At 42.6% G+C, this 17,240-nt stretch overlaps 1 pseudogene; it reads left to right on the top strand.

The window, feature by feature from the left end:
* LOC106587460 (synaptotagmin-9-like) overlaps positions 1-17,240 on the top strand; it is a 54,631-nt pseudogene that overhangs the window by 21,513 nt on the left and 15,878 nt on the right.

Here is a 17,240-nt window from a genome sequence, read left to right as displayed (position 1 = left end):
GAGACATACAGCGAGGCATAAAGTAATCATAGGTGTTGATTGGGAGAGCTAGCTAGACAACAACGGGTGAGACAACAGCTGATCACCTAAAACAACAACAACAACAGGTAAAATGGCGATGACTGGACAGAGAGGGTCGGTTAACTACACACACAGCCTGAGTTCGCGGCTGGGGCCGACAGATAAACAAATAATAAACAGAATATAGTACCGTGATTAATGGACAGTTCAGCAGGCATCGGCTATGTAGCCAAGTGATCATAGGGTGATCGTAGCTATGTAGCCAAGTGATCGTAGTAGCAACTATACCAGGGTCCCTTACAAAAGACTGTATAAGACTGCTACTTTCTTTTCATAATACATAGTATTTAATTAGTTCACCACAATGGTTATCAAAGTAGGAATAAAGATTTCAATACTGTACATTGCCATTACATGAGTACCACAGTCCACCAGAATTGGAGTTAATTCCACAAATGTAATTCTAATTCAATTCTCTCTCCCTTTAAATTCCATATAATTTGTTCGAATTCCAGGTCAGTCTTTGAATTCAGAGATAATTACATTCCCCTAAATTCCAATGTTAGGTTTAAATTCCAAGAATTCCACAAATTCAAATTCAAATTAAATTCCCTCAGGCTTTCAGGCTGATCATGTCAGACAGCCTAGCTATACTGGAAATATAGGAATGCAGGTTGAAATTATTAGAAATAAATCCCACTGTAAATTTGTTATACTATTTGTGATCATTCCTTTAATTGCATAATGTAATAATACTGAATTCCAATTAAATTCCAGAGGTTATATGTTCTTACAATTCCAATTCCATTCCAATTAAAGAAAGTCCAAACAGTCTAATTCCAATTCCGTAACTTAACATTTTTTCAATTTCAATGTAATTCAATGTCAATTATCCATCATGAGTGAACTTATGAATTGAATTGGAATTTCTAATTAAATTGGAATTTACCCCAACCCTACTGTACAAATATTTATACTGTCCTTCTGAAGTACAGGCATCATAATTGGTTTGCGACTTTGGTTTGCACAATATTTTGCAAGAGTGAAATATACCCCGACAGCCCATTCATTCATTTGAAATAATTTTCTTCCGATTTTTAATTTCACCTTCAGAACATTGTAAACTCTTCCACACTTAGGTAGAAACCATGACTCACTCAATTGTTAAAGCCCTGTGTGACACAAAAGAGGCAGTTGGGAAGTTCTGGCATTAATCAGGTTTAGAGTACTGAACAGAAGCTCAGACATAGCAACCCAGCAGCTGTAGGGCAGCTATCCCATTGAGTCTTGTGGAGTCAAGTCCTCTACAGCAAACAATGTTCTATGAGTAATTCTAACCACAGACACACTCTTTATATCAATGAGTTTCACTTTAGTTTTAAGTAATTTGTTTGTGTTTGACGGAAAGTCTATCCACTGCTCAGCCAAAAACCAAGTACAGTGAATTGTTATTTTTGCCGATTGTTGCTTGAGCCGTAATGGTCATAATTGCAGAAAGCCTTTGTCTATTTTATTCAGGTACTCTGTTGTTGTATCAAATACACATTTGCTGTCTCTCTGTGTGTCTCCTCTCACCTATGCTGACAATGGTAATGTGTCTCTTTCTGTCTGTCCTCTACACAGGTCTGACTCTATTCGTAGATTATCCGTAAACAGGTCCAACCCGGACTTTAACGTGGCCCAGTTCCAGAGACAGGACTCCCTGACTGGGATGGGCCTGGGTCTGGGCCGTCTCAAACCAGAGCTTTACAAGCAGCGCTCCCTGGAAGGGGATGAGGGGGGCCGGCGCGGGCGGAGGCTGTGGACGCCTACACTTCATTCTCAAGTTCGACTGTGACCTGGAGCAACTAATCGTCAAAATCCACAAGGCGCAGGATCTCCCCGCCAAGGACTTATTGGGCACCTCGGACCCATACGTCAAGATCTACCTACTACCGGACCGGCAGACCAAGCACCAGACCAAGGTTCACCGCAAGACGCTCAACCCCGTGTTCGATGAGGTATTCCTGTTCCCAGTGGAGTACGCTGAGCTGCCGACGCGCAAGCTGCACTTCAGTGTCTACGATTTTGATCGCTTCTCTCGCCACGATATCATCGGCCAGGTGGTGGTGGACAACTTCCTGGATCTGGTGGACTTCCCTGCAGAGACAAAGCTTTGCCGGGACATCCAGTACGTCTCCACGGTGAGTCAACACGTCCTGTTTGATCACTTCCTGTTTCTGGCTTGTAGGGGAATGATTGTTCTGCTTAAAACCTGTTAGGGCTAGGGGGCAGTATTGACACGGCTGGATAAAAAACATACCCGATTTAATCTGGTTACCACTCCTACCCAGTAACTAGAATATGCATATACTTATTACATATGGATAGAAAACACCCTAAAGTTTCTAAAACTGTTTGAATGGTGTCTGTGAGTATAACAGAACTCAAATGGCAGGTCAAAACCTGAGAGATTCCTTTACAGGAAGTGGCCTGTCTGACCATTTCTTGAACTTCTTTTCCATCTCTATCTTTTACTAAGGATCTCTGCTCTAACGTGACACTTCCCACGTCTTCCATAGGCTCTCAGAGCCCGGGAAAAAACAGAATGTCGTCATTCCAGCCCCAGGCTGAAACACATTATCGCCTTTCTCAAGTGGCCGATCAAGGGACTCTGGGCTTATGCGCGTGACCCGACCGCCCCCGCCTTTGTGATTTTTTCCTCTGTTTGCCGAAAAGGAGATTCCCTGTCGGAATATTATCGCTTTCTACGAGAAAAATGGCGTAAAAATTGATTTTAAACAGCGGTTGACATGCTTCGAAGTACGGTAATGGAATATTTAGAATTTTATTGTCACGAATTGCGCCATGCGCGCGACACTTCTTTACCATTTCGGATAGTGTCTGGAACGCACGAACAAAACGCCGCTATTCGGATATAACGATGGATTATTTTGGACCAAACCAACATTTGTTATTGAAGTAGGAGTCCTGGGAGTGCATTCTGACGAAGACAACAAAAGGTAATCAAACTTTTATAATAGTAAATATGATTATGGTGAGTGCTAAACTTGCCGGGTGTCTAAATAAGCGAGCCCGTGATGCCTGGGCTATGTACTTAGAATATTGCAAAATGTGCTTTCACCAAAAAGCTATTTTAAAATCGGACATATCGAGTGCATAGAGGAGGTCTGTATCTATAATTCTTAAAATAATTGTTATGCTTTTTGTGAACGTTTATCGTGAGTAATTTAGTAAAATGTTAGCGAATTCCCGGAAGTTTGCGGGGGGTATGCTAGTTCTGAACGTCACATGCTAATGTAAAAAGCTGGTTTTTGATATAAATATGAACTTGATTGAACAAAACATGCATGTATTGTATAACATAATGTCCTAGGGTTGTCATCTGATGAAGATCATCAAAGGTGAGTGCTGCATTTAGCTGTCTTCTGGGTTTTGGTGACATTATATGCTGGCTTGAAAAATGGGTGTCTGATTATTTCTGGCTTGGTACTCTGCTGACATAATCTAATGTTTTGCTTTCGTTGTAAAGCCTTTTTGAAATCGGACAGTGTGGTTAGATTAACGAGAGTCTTGTCTTTAAATAGCTGTAAAATAGTCATATGTTTGAGAAATTGAAGTAATAGGATTTTTAAGGTTTTGAAAATCGCGCCACAGGCTTAAAGTGGCTGTTACGCAAGCGTCCCACCTAGCCCATAGAGGTTGCTGTAGATTTACTAAAATAAATGGTAAATTATAACTATAGCAGGATATTAATTTCAGATTAGCCATTTTTACGGCACTTTCCTCTGGTTGAATGCCTCATATACATTTCTCAAGGTGAGCCACAGTAAGCTCTCAGTGAGTCGCTTCATCTGCAATAGAGAAAATGGGCTCTATTTTCGGCGTCGTTATTAAGGCGGCGCTTGTGTCAAACGTGTGTTAGTTTGCAATTTCGTCATGTAAAAACTGCCGCACTGGCGCACTGGTTCACCAGTGCACAATCACAGCCCGGTGCGCTCGGTGCAAGCTCCTCACCGTTGCCGTGCTAGAGTTGGCCGTCAGCCAGGAAGAAGTGCGCCGGCTCAGCGTATCTGGTCTCCAGTGCGTCTCTACGGCCCAGGTTATCCTGCGCCTGCTCTATGCACGGTACCCCCCGTTCACCAGCGCAGCACAGTCTGTTCTGTACCAGTGCCCCGCCCTTGCTGGGCTACAGTGACCATCCAGCCAGGACGGGGTGTGCCAGCCCTGAGCTCCAGACCTCCGGTGCGCCTCCACGGCCCAGTGTGCCCTGTGCCTGCTCTGCGCACCCAGTCTCCTGTGTGTCTCCCCAGTCCGGTGAGACCGGTTCCAGCTCCACGTAGGAGGCCTCCTGCGATGCTCCCCAGTCCGGAGCCTCCAGCTACGCTCCTCAGCCCGGAGCCTCCAGCGATGCTCCTCAGCCCGGAGCCTCCAGCGACGCTCCTCAGCCCGGCGCCTCCAGCGACGCTCCTCAGCCCGGCGCCTCCAGCGACGCTCCTCAGCCCGGCGCCTCCAGCGACGCTCCTCAGCCCGGCGCCTCCAGCGACGCTCCCCAGCCCGGAGCCTCCAGCGACGCTCCTCAGCCCGGAGCCTCCAGCGACGCTCCCCAGCCCGGAGCCTCCAGCGACGCTCCCCAGCCCGGAGCCTCCAGCGACGCTCTCCAGTCCGGAGTCTCCAGTGACGCTCTCCAGTCCGGAGCCTCCAGCGAAGCTCTCCAGTCCGGAGCCTCCAGCGACGCTCTGCAGCCCCGGAGCCTCCAGCGACGGTCTGCAGCCCCGAGTCCTCAGCGACGGTCTGCAGCCCCGAGTCTTCAGCGACGGTCTGCAGCCCCGAGTCTTCAGCGACGGTCTGCAGCCCCGAGTCTTCAGCGACGGTCTGCAGCCCCGAGTCTTCAGCGGCGGCCTGCAGCCCAGAGCCTCTGGCGCTGATCCATGGTCTGGTTCCTCCGGCGACACAGAAGTCGGGGGGATCAGCGGGCGGTGTGGGGGCTACGCCGCGAACCAGAGCCGCCGCCAAGTATAGATGCCCACCCGGACTCTCCCCTATAGCTTCAGGTTTGCGGCCGGGAGTCCGCACCTTTGGGGGGGTACTGTCACGCCCTGACCTGAGAGAGAGGGTTTGCTTCTCTATGTGGTTAGGTGAGGGTGTGGGGTGGGCATTCTATGTTTTATTTTCTATGTTTTGGCCGGGTATGGTTTCCAATCAGAGGCAGGTGTCTGTCGTTGTCTCTGATTGGAAGCCATACTTAGGCAGCCTTTTTCCACCTGTGTTTGTGGGATCTTGTTTTTGCATTGCTGTTAGTAGCCTGCAAAACTTTTCGTTCGTTGTGTTGTTCATTGTTTTGTTTTTGCTGGTTCACCGTTAAATAAAATATGATGAACCCAACCCACGCTGCGCCTTGGTCTACCTTTAACGACAGACGTTACAGACTGTCAGGGATATGTAAGACGAATCAAAAGCTGGTTTTAGCATTAACGCAGTTGGTTAAGGCATGTATTTTGATAGCAGAAACGCAGCCTGTCCAGCTGTGACACACACTGCCCATATGCGCATGGCACAAGATTAGCCTAATGTGCTTTTGGCACATGCATATACTTCGTATTTAGAAACAGAAAAAAACATTGATACATTTTTTTCATTTTATTTGGTTAGAACCCAAGCATAGCCTCACCTCTCAATCAAGGCTTTTTGTAGTCCTGCCTAATGCAATTGCGAAGTAGTCAAAACTCGATAAAGGGTTTGGCTCCTGAGACCGCTTGGTTATAAATCTTAATTACCAAAACTTTATTAAAGTATAAAGTTTGAGAGGTGTAAAACTGAGCTGACATTCCCTTTTTATCTATGCATTGTAGGCAAGCCCACATTATTTTAGCTATGCAAGTCCCGTTTGGACGTGTTTAGAAAAGAAATGTTTGATGTAGGCTATGTGTCAATGCCCATCATGAATAGAGAGATGAGAACCTTGGTGAATACCGGTGAACCTTGTATTTAGAAGTTATCTGTACCTGAAAATTGCTTGTTTTCCGTTTTATATGTTCAAAACCCAAGCGCTCCCTTAGGCCTACTATAATGAAGGCTGGTTCAACTGCAATGTGTGTCTTTTTTATCCTGGAGATTTTATGATATAATTACATTTTATATTTCTTTATTGTTGTTGTTTAAAAAAACTGATTGCTGTTTTTTTTTTCGTTTAATTTTATTACAACCAATCTTAATGGAATGATTCACCTGTCTGGTTTAATGGTTATAATGTCTGGCACACCTGCAATGCAACTTCTGCAGATGTGTGAATGGACCCTGATCTGTAAGATGGATCCGATTATGTTCATAAAAAATAGGCAGATTTGGGAGCAGTATGATGGTGAATGGACATTCTCCCTTTCGCTTTATATTGGATCTTTGTCCAGCTACTGTGAAAAGTTACGATGTTCCGTTAGTCTGATTTGTTTTAATATTATATGGCCACGGGGAGAAATGATGGTGCTTGTAAGTGTGACATAGCCTATTTAAAACAAGTTGTTATTTCATTTTGTTTAAAATTTGATTATAATTATGTGTTCTATTTTTAGGCCTTATCAATAATGAATTTAATCTTGCTTATTGACAATATTTGGCATGTCCCTGCTCAGCCATAATGCAATTTACAGTAGGCCTAGCCCCTATATCATTGTGAATGCTTTTGAAGCCAAGCAATAACTTGGAACAATGTAGACTGCAAATGGGTTCAAGTTAACGTGTTTAGCAAAGATAGGTCTACATTTAGTTATTTAGTTTCTGTAAGCCATTTAAGCTTTAATGGACTAACATTGGAATTGGAGTTGACTCCAAGGCAATACATAAAATACAGTAAATACACAACTTGAAGCAACCACATATTTCACCAGGGAGCACGTTCAGGGAGCACGCCAAGACTCGACACACCCATAACTTGTTTATTCATCAAAACACAGCCCTTTCGCACCAACGCCAGCAAATGCGCCGATAATTGTAATAGTGATAACAGCAAAAATATTTTGGACACACCACTGAACCTATAGTGCTACCGCTTGCACTTACATTTACCATTGCATTAGGTTTGTTAAAATAGAGCCCAATGTGTTTCATTTGTGAGAGAAATAAGTCGGCAGGAAACATCTGACAGTGAAGACGCACAGTTGAAGTTGGAAGTTTACATACACCTTAGCCCAATACATTTAAACTCATTCTTTTTCACAATTCCTGACATTTAATCCTAGTAACAATTCCCTGTTTTAGGTCAGTTAGGATCACCACTTTATCTTAAGAATGTGAAATGTCAGAATAAGAGTAGAGAGAATTATTTATTTCAGCTTTTATTTCATCACATTCCATCATATTTCATCACATTCCCAGTGGGTTAGAAGTTTACATACACTCAATTAGTATTTGGTAGGATTGCCTTAAAATTGTTTAACTTGGGTCAAATGTTTTGGGTAGTCTTCGACAAGCTTCCCACTTTAATTTGGGTGAATTTTGTCCCATTCCTCCTGACAGAGCTGGTGTAACTGAGTCAGGTTTGTAGGCCTCCTTGCTCGCACACACGTTTTCAGTTCTGCCCACAAAGTTTCTATGGGATTGAGGACAGGGCTTTGTGATGGCCACTCCAATACCTTGACCTTGTTGTCCTTAAGCCATTTTGCCACAACATTGGAAGTATGCTTGGGGTCATTGTCCATTTGGAAGACCCATTTGCGACCAAGCTTTAACTTCCTGACTGATGTCTTGAGATGTTGCTTCAATATATCCACATCATTTTCCTTCCTCCTGATGCCAGTGCACCAGTCCCTCCTGCAGCAAAGCACCCCCACAACACGATGCTGCCACCCCCATGCTTCAATTCTCATCACTCATCTTGAAAAAACGTATACTAAAAACTTGGAAGTCAATCAACCCGACATCATTGACACAAAGGAAAAATCTAATGATTTATTATTTACATTTTGAAAGGGAAAGGGATACCTAGACAGTTGTACAACTGAATGCCTTCAAAAATAGCATGCACAACCGAGAAAAATAAATTGGAACAATTTAAGGCCAAGTGGCAAACAATAAGGCAGGCACTAGGGATGGAGGTGTGAGCATACAGGTCTGGGAAGATTAGATGTAGTCATTGTGTGTGTGTGTCTGTAAGTTGCTGTTCATATGTATAAGTTTGTATATGGAGGAATGGTATAGGCCTATGTTAGGAAATTTGCCTCTTAAGCTGCAGTAACAGTGTCCAGCCAGCCAGAATAATCATATTTGTTATATTCTAATTCATTGGCTGCCTTCCACTCAGTGACTCCTCAGCTTGATTCTCGCATCTCACAACTCCTCAGCTTGTGCTCGCAACTTAATTCTGCCTTCTTTACTGATCGATCCAGTTTAAATCTTTCTATTCTCCAACAGTGAGGCATGGAGGTGAAGACTTATTGTGGTCCATTTAGCTGATGATATCCTGCGGTAGAGAAATTACAGCATTGCTGTTTACAGTAAATGTGCCAATTAGCACATACTGTATGTTCATTTTACAAGGCTTTTTTTTCGAAACGGGACTGTGCATCTCACTGAGTAATTATGAGGTTGTATCCATTTTTTCACACTGTAACATTAACAGGAGGCACTGCTAGTGTACATCCATTGTTTCTTCAGGATATTGATTTTGTAGTTTGGACTTTAGACACTTTTACCTTGAATAACCTACAAACTTCCATAAAATCATAACCATCTATAATTCCCATCCAATCATAACACTGGGAGCTTCCAGAATACTCAGAAGGTAATGTTCCTCCATTTCTGGAGCTCTGATTTTGTGCTCTGATTAGCGGGCAGATTTACACACTGACTTCTGAATAGTAGCTAACCTTTTACACTCCGATTCAAACTATTGAGTTGATTTCAATCATGACTCCAGAAAGCACCGTGGTTCCAGATCTCATAGCCTCAAATTTGGGTGAAAATAATATTATTTTCTTGTCTGTGTAATAACTAACATTAGACTTTAGCATTGTGCTCAAAATAATGGAGTAATGGAAATGTCTCTGCTTAAGTGTAAGGTGTGTACACTATATTAGACAGTAGAGGCCACTTTCTGCTTGTCTCAATGCATGTCCACCCTCATCTCCCTAGCCTCAAAGACAACCAATCACAGCTAACATGTCATATGTCTTTGTGGATGTAAAAGGCACCAGGCCTCGACATACATGTTCTCAAAAAGTCTTTAACAATAACTCTAAAACGTTTCAGCACTGTAGTGATTCCATGGCACATGGTTTATGAACTTATACACAAAGTGACACCAGATTCAAAACATAGAGTTTTTCAATTAAAATAATTAGAAGGTTATATGTATGGGGGATACAACCATCCCAGCTCTGCAGATGTTGCTGCGAAGAGACAGAATCATTAGATCATTTGTTTTGTTACTGTCCATATGTAGCTACATATGTAGCTTGTTTTTGGTTGCAGGTTCAGGAATGGCTGAAGAATTGCAACGTTTACCTGGAGCTAACTCTGCAAATAGCACTGCTGGGTGATTTGAAAAGTCATAGTCATAGTCAATCGATCAATAATTTAATAATACACTTAGCAAAAATGTTTCATTTACAATCTGTATGAAACTATGAGAATAGAAATGTTCAGAGCTTTTGTAAAATATCACAGTTGAAAAATATATGGCAAATAGAAATCAAAACTGGATGGTGTTCAGAGACTTGAAGGAGGCTGTAGGGAGGGACTAAAAATAAAAAATAAAGCAACATAACTCATGTAAAAATACTGTGTCCGTAAAATGTACAGTTGAAATCGGAAGTTTACATACACCTGAGCCAAGTACATTTAAACTCAGTTTTTCACAATTACTGACATTTAATCCTAGTAAAAATTCCCTGTCTTAGGTCAATTAGGATCACCACTTTATTTTAAGAATGTGAAATGTCAGAATAATAGTAGAGAGAATGATTTATTTTAGCTTTTATGTCTTTCATCATATTCCCAGTGGGTCAGAAGTTTACATATACTCAAATAGTATTTGGTAGCATTGCCTTTAAATTGTTCAACTTGGGTCAAACGTTTCGGGTAGCCTTCCACAAGCTTCCCACAATAGGTTAGGTGAATTTTGTCTCATTCATCCTGACTGAGCTGGTGTAACTGAGTCAGGTTTGTAGGCCTCCTTGCTTGCACACACTTTTTCAGTTCTGCCCACAAATTTTCTATAGGATTGAGGTCAGAGCTTTGTGATGGCCACTGCAATACTTTGACTTTATTGTCCGTAAGCAATTTTGTAAAAACTTTGGAAGTATGTTTGGGGTCATTATCCATTTGGAAGACCCATTTGCGACCAAGCTTTAACTTCCTGACTGATGTCTTGAGATGTTGCTTCAATATATCCACATAATTTTCCATCCTCCTGATGCCATCTATTTTGTGAAGTGCACCAGTCCCTGCTGCAGCAAAGCACCCCCACAACATGATGCTGTCACCGCTGTGCTTCATGGTTGGGATGGTGTTCTTCAGCTTGCAAGTATGCCCCTTTTTCCTCCAAACATAACGATGGTCATTATGGCCAAACAGTTCTATTTTTGTTTCATCAGACCAGAGGACATTTCTCAAAAAAATACGATCTTTGTCCCCATGTGCAGTTGCAAACCGTAGTCTGGCTTTTTTATTGCGGTTTTGGAGCAGTGGCTTCTTCCTTGCTGAGTGGCCTTTCACGTTATGTCGATATAGGACTCTTTTTACTGTGGATATAGATACTTTTGTACCTGTTTCCTCCAGCAGCTTCACAAGGTCCTTTGTTGTTGATTTGCACTTTTCGCACCAAAGTACGTTCATCTCTAGGAGACAGAACGCGTCTCCTTTCTGAGCAGTATGACGGCTATGTGGTCCCATGGTGTTTATGCTTGCGTACTATTGTTTGTATTGATGAATGTTGTACCTTCAGGCATTTAGAAATTGCTCCCAAGGATGAACCAGACTTGTGGAGGTCTAAAAAAATTTTCTGAGGTCTTGGTTGATTTCTTTTGATTTTCCCATGATGTCAAGCAAAGAGGCACTAAGTTTGAAGGTAGGCCTTGAAAACCATCCACAGGTACACCTCCAATTGACTCAAATTATGTCAATTAGCCTATCAGAAGCTTCTAAAGCAATTATATAATTTTCTGGAATTTCCCACGCTGTTTAAAGGCACAGTCAACTTAGCGTATGTAAACTTCTGACCCACTGGAATTGTGATACAGTGAATTATAAGTGAAATAATCTGTCTGTTAACAATTGTTTGACTAATTACTTGTGTCATGCACAAAGTAGATGACCTACCCGACTTTCCAAAATGATAGTTTGTTAACAAGAAATTTGTGGAGTGGTTGAAAAACAAGTTTTAATGACTCCAACCTAAGTGTATGTAAACTTCTGACTTCAACTGTACCCAAGGAAGAGCATCTTAAAGTGGAAAAAACAGAAATGACTGCTAGCCAGCTCACTGAGCTGACAGTTGGGGAGAAAGTAGAGGAGTTAGCTGGTGTGTGGAGCGAATGGATCTCCACTTTTTCAAAGAGGATTTCTCTTATGATGACTTTGTTCTGTCTTACTATAGTTCTGGTGCTGGTGAAAATAATGTTTCTTCAACCTGGAGTATAGTATCAGATCATTGTTACACCACTGAGCCTAATGAGAGACTCGGATGTATTATTCTGACAATATGAAGTTAATATACACTGCTCAAAAAATAAAGGGAACACTTCAACAACACAATGTAACTCCAAGTCAATCACACTTCTGTGAAATCAAACTGTCCACTTAGGAAGCAACACTGATTGACAATAAATTTCACATGCTGTTGTGCAAATGGAATAGACAACAGGTGGAAATTATAGGCAATTAGCAAGACACCCCCAATAAAGGAGTGGTTCTGCAGGTGGGGACCACAGACCACTTCTCAGTTCCTATGCTTCCTGGCTGATGTTTTGGTCACTTTTGAATGCTGGCGGTGCTTTCACTCTAGTGGTAGCATGAGACGGAGTCTACAACTCACACAAGTGGCTCAGATAGTGCAGCTCATCCAGGATGGCACATCAATGCGAGCTGTGGCAAGAAGGTTTGCTGTGTCTGTCAGCGTAGTGTCCAGAGCATGGAGGCACTACCAGGAGACAGGCCAGTACATCAGGAGACGTGGAGGAGGCCGTAGGAGGGCAACAACCCAGCAGCAGGACCGCTACCTCCGCCTTTGTGCAAGGAGGAGCAGGAGAAGCACTGCCAGAGCCCTGTAAAATGACCTCCAGCAGGCCACAAATGTGCATGTGTCTGCTCAAACGGTCAGAAACAGACTCCATGAGGGTGGTATGAGGGCTTGACTTCCACAGGTGGGGTTTGTGCTTACAGCCCAACACCGTGCAGGACGTTTGGCATTTGCCAGAGAGCACCAAGATTGGCAAATTCGCCACTGGCGCCCTGTGCTCTTCACAGATGAAAGCAGGTTCACACTGAGCACATGTGGCAGACGTGACAGAGTCTGGAGACGCCGTGGAGAACGTTCTGCTGCCTGCAACATCCTCCAGCATGACCGGTTTGGCGGTGGGTCAGTCATGGTGTGGGGTGGCATTTCTTTGGGGGGCCAGACCCCTTGTGAGACCATATGCTGGTGCGGTTGGCCCTGGGTTCCTCCTAATGCAAGACAATGCTAGACCTCATGTGGCTGGAGTGTGTCAGCAGTTCCTGCAAGAGGAAGGAATTGATGCTATGGACTGGCCCGCCCGTTCCCCAGACCTGAATCCAATTGAGCACATCTGGGACATCATGTCTCACTCCATCCACCAACGCCACGTTGCACCACAGACTGTCCAGGAGTTGGCGGTTGCTTTAGTCCAGGTCTGGGAGGTGATCCCTCAGGAGACCATCCACCACCTCATCAGGAGCATGCCCAGGCATTGTAGGGAGGTCATACAGGCACGTGGAGGCCACACACACTACTGAGCCTCATTTTGACTTGTTTTAAGGACATTACATCAAAGTTGGATCAGCCTGTAGTGTGGTTTTCCACTTTAATGTGGAGTGTGACTCCAAATCCAGACCTCCATGGGTTGATAAATTGGATTTCCATTGATTATTTTTGTGTGATTTTGTTGTCAGCACATTCACCTATGTAAAGAAATGTAAAGAAAAAAGTATTTAATAAGACTATTTCTTTCATTCAGATCTAGGATGTGTTGTTGAGCAGTATATTTGGGCAGATATTTAAATACCTAGTCTTGGAATCCCACAAAGGAAAATTGGAGTCATTAATCCATACAGTGCAAAGCATGTTATTAAATTGAGTCTAATTTCAGTTAGCCTACACATCATTATGTTTCTCCTCAGATTTTTCCTGCACATATGTGACTGGTTACAAGATCCTATGCATTTGATGCTAGTTCCTACTTCAAAAGGGAGCCGTTTGAAAATAATTGCATATAGGGAGAAATACAGGATTCTTCCAGGCTATCCATGATTGGCTGAGATAGTGGAGGGGCTGGAAATGCCGAGAGATGAGTCCTTATTGGTGTGTCATGTCACAGGCTTCTGTGTAACAATGATTGGGGGCTCCCCTGGTCAGTACGCTACAGCTTTGGACAACTGCAACGGTGTTGCTAAAGCTCTCAATAATATTGCTGCTCTGAATTTAACTGGTGCCATCAAGAAAGCTCAGTAGCAGAAAGTTGTGAGAGACTACTTTCTAGATGACAATGCCATGCTGACTCCCAGGTGTTTACATTTGAATTCTTAAAGAGATGGGTGGGGCTAAGGCTTAAGAGGGTGTGAACGATGCTGAATACCCATAAACAAAGAAGAGCTCACAAGCAAATGTTAAATCACATCAACAACTTTGAAGTGCTTTTTCTCAAAAGTGGGTAAACAAGTACATAAACTTTCATAGCAGCATTCCTTTCCAATTCCTTTCACCAGTTGCAGTGTATGATACACCATTTTGAAGATCTAAGTCTTTTATTTATTTATTTTATTTTATTTCACCTTTATTTAACCAGGTAGGCCAGTTGAGAACAAGTTCTCATTTACAACTGCAACCTGGCCAAGATAAAGCAAAGCAGTGCGACAAAAACAACAACACAGAGTTACACATAAACAAACGCACAGTCAATAACACAATACAAAAAGCTATGTACAGTGTGTGCAAATGTAGAAGATTAGGGAGGCGAGGCAATAAATAGGCCATAGAGGCAAAATAACTACAATTTAGCATTAACACTGGAATGATAGATGTGCAGATGATGATGTGCAAGTAGAGATACTGGAGTGCAAAAGAGAAAGATGGTAAGTAATAATATGGGGATGAGGTAGTTGGGTGTTGTAACGGCCGTCGTTGAAGAGAGAAGGGGACCAAGGCACAGCGGGTACGTGAATACTCATACTTTAATTTATTTAATTAAAGTGAACACAAAAACAATAAACAAAGAACGACAGACCGACAGTTTCACAGGCTAACAATAACAGCAGTGCAAAATACAACTACCCACAATCAACCAGGTGAAAACAAGCTCCCTATATATGACTCTCAATCAGGATCAACGATGTACAGCTGTTCCTGATCGAGAGCCACACAGACCAAAAAATAAATATACAAACTAGAAAAACCTAGAATACCAAAACAAGAACATACACCAAAACCCCGGAACACATAAATAAAACACCCCTCTACATACACATAACCCCCGAACCACATAAAACAAATAACCCCTGCCGCGTCCTGACCAAACTACAATAACAAATAACCCCTATTACTGGTCAGGACGTGACAGGTGTGCTATTTACAGATTGGCTGTGTACAGGTACAGTGATCGGTAGGTAAGCTGCTCTGACAGCTGATGCTTAAAGTTAGAGAGGGAGATATACATTTCCAGCTTCAGTGAAGTCTGTACTGTTATAAACTGTATAAAAGAACAGTTTTTGTCAAGAATTACAATAAGCCTAGGATCGTGTTGCCAGTCACATATAGTAGACTATCTATTTTAATGTGCAAGGTAATGATGGAGTATATGATCCTGGTTTCCAGGGCAGTGCACAGAGGCATGCGGGGGCAGGTGCTCAAACTGAAAAAAGGCACCCCTCCCCCCAACATAAAACAAAACATGTACAGCAACAAACTTCCACACTCACAGTGGCAGAAAGGCAGGGGAGGTGACTTTTTTCAAGATTCTTAAGTTTATGAGAAATTATCTAGTTTGGTGGGCAATTCATTATATTTACAGTTACAATTTTTTTTATTTAACCTTTATTTAACTAGGCAAGTCAGTTAAGAACAAATTCTTCTTTACAATGACGGCCTACCCCGGCCAAACCCTAACCAGGATGACGCTGGGACAATTGTGCGCTGCCCTATGGGACTCCCAATCACAACCAGTTTTGATACAGCCAGGAATCCAACCAGAGTCTGTAGTGACACCTTTAGCACTGAGATGCAGTGCCTTAGACCGCTGCTCCACTTGGGAGAAGAGACAAAAAATAAATAGGAAAAGAGACAAAAAATAAAACAAGAAGTAATTTGTAAAAGAAAAAAAACACCACCAAAATGGGCAGGTGCTCCAGCACCACTAGGGTTCTACCTGAACACGTGCATGCTAGTAACTCATCTCTCAGTAGTGAAGCATTGTCTCCGTCAGGAAGATAACTCATAATCTCTTTCTCTGCATTGTTCCATCCAGTGGACCCTGGTGAAGGACACAGAGACATTTCCATTAGTATTAGCATTAAGCCCTAATCTTTCCAATTCACCCCATCTCAGCTCCTTTCCAACAGGTCCTAACCTCATTCAGCAGAGCTAAATGGGCCCATGGTGATGATGACTGAGGTCGTCAGTAATGAGTGCTCATCACAGTGCCACACAAATTAGACAACTGACAGCTCTGTGTGTGTTTGTGTGATGGAAAGTTCAGTGTGTGTCTGTAAAAATACACTACCATTCAAAAGCAGCCAACAAGTGCTAAGCATATGTGGGAACTCCTTCAAGACTGTTGGAAAAGCATTCCAGGTGAAGCTGGTTGAGAGAAGGCCAAGAGTGTGCAAAGCTGTCATCAAGGCAAAGGGTGGCTACTTTGAAGAATCTCAAATATAAAACATATTTTGATTTGTTTAACACTTTTTTGGTTACTACATGATTCCATATGTGTTATTTCATAGTTTGTATGTCTTCACTATTATTCTACAATGTAGAAAATAGTAAAAATAAAGAAAAACCCAAGAATGAGTAGTTGTGTCCAAACTTCTGAATGGTACTGTATGTTTGTCACTCTTAGGACTGGCACAACTACAAGTACTGTATAACCTTGTAACCGACTGTTATGGATGAAGACCATGAAAATAAAATAGCTGTCTTAAGAAAAAATAAAATGGGACGGGACAGCCGGGCATTTGTGCGGTCGAGTCAATTTCTGCTGTACATTTTTATTTATTTTTTATTTCACCTTTATTTAACCAGGTAGGCCAGTTGAGAACAAGCTCTCATTTACAACTGCGTCCTGGGAAAGATAAAGCAGAGCAGTGTGACAAAAACAACAACACAGCATTACACATGGGATAAACAAACGTACAGTCAATAACACAATAGAAAAATCTATACACAGTGTGTGCAAATGTAGAAAGGCAATAAATAGGCCATAGTGGTGAAATAATGACAATTTAGCATTAACACTGGAGTGATAGATGTGCAGATGATGATGTGCAAGTAGAGATACTGGGGTGCAAAAGGAGGTGTTGGCTTTGGGGATGGCGAGAGAAATATACCTGCTGGAGCGTGTGCTATGGGTGGGTGTTGCTATGGTGACCAGTGAGCTGAGATAAGGCGGGGCTTTACCTAGCAAAGACTTATAGATGACCTGGAGCCAGTGGGTTTGGACTTTACAATGTGAAGAAATATTGTTGCTCCTTGCTGAAACAAGCAAGGTGTTGTAGCAAACAAGTATTTGGTTGCTTAGGCAATGCCCCCCTTCCTGCAGCAGCACATACAGTCGAGGAGAGGAGAAAATGTACATTTAAAAAAAAAGTTTATTTCTCTCTCTACTTTTTTCTGTAGACTGCTGTCTCCTGCATTTTTTTACATGACAGCCTCCAACCTCTTCTTCCCATTAAGTCTTCTAAGAATAGAGATGTTTAATCATCTCCTCACAGCAATCCTTTTCAAAGCGGTGTAAGATCAGACAGACCTGTCTTGTTGTGGACAATCGCAGGTAGGCCCT

This window comes from Salmo salar, chromosome ssa26 (genome assembly GCF_905237065.1).
Source record: "Salmo salar chromosome ssa26, Ssal_v3.1, whole genome shotgun sequence".
NCBI lineage: Eukaryota > Metazoa > Chordata > Actinopteri > Salmoniformes > Salmonidae > Salmo > Salmo salar.
The sequence above is the reverse complement of the archived record's forward strand: the minus strand, read 5'-3'. Positions and strand labels throughout refer to the sequence as shown.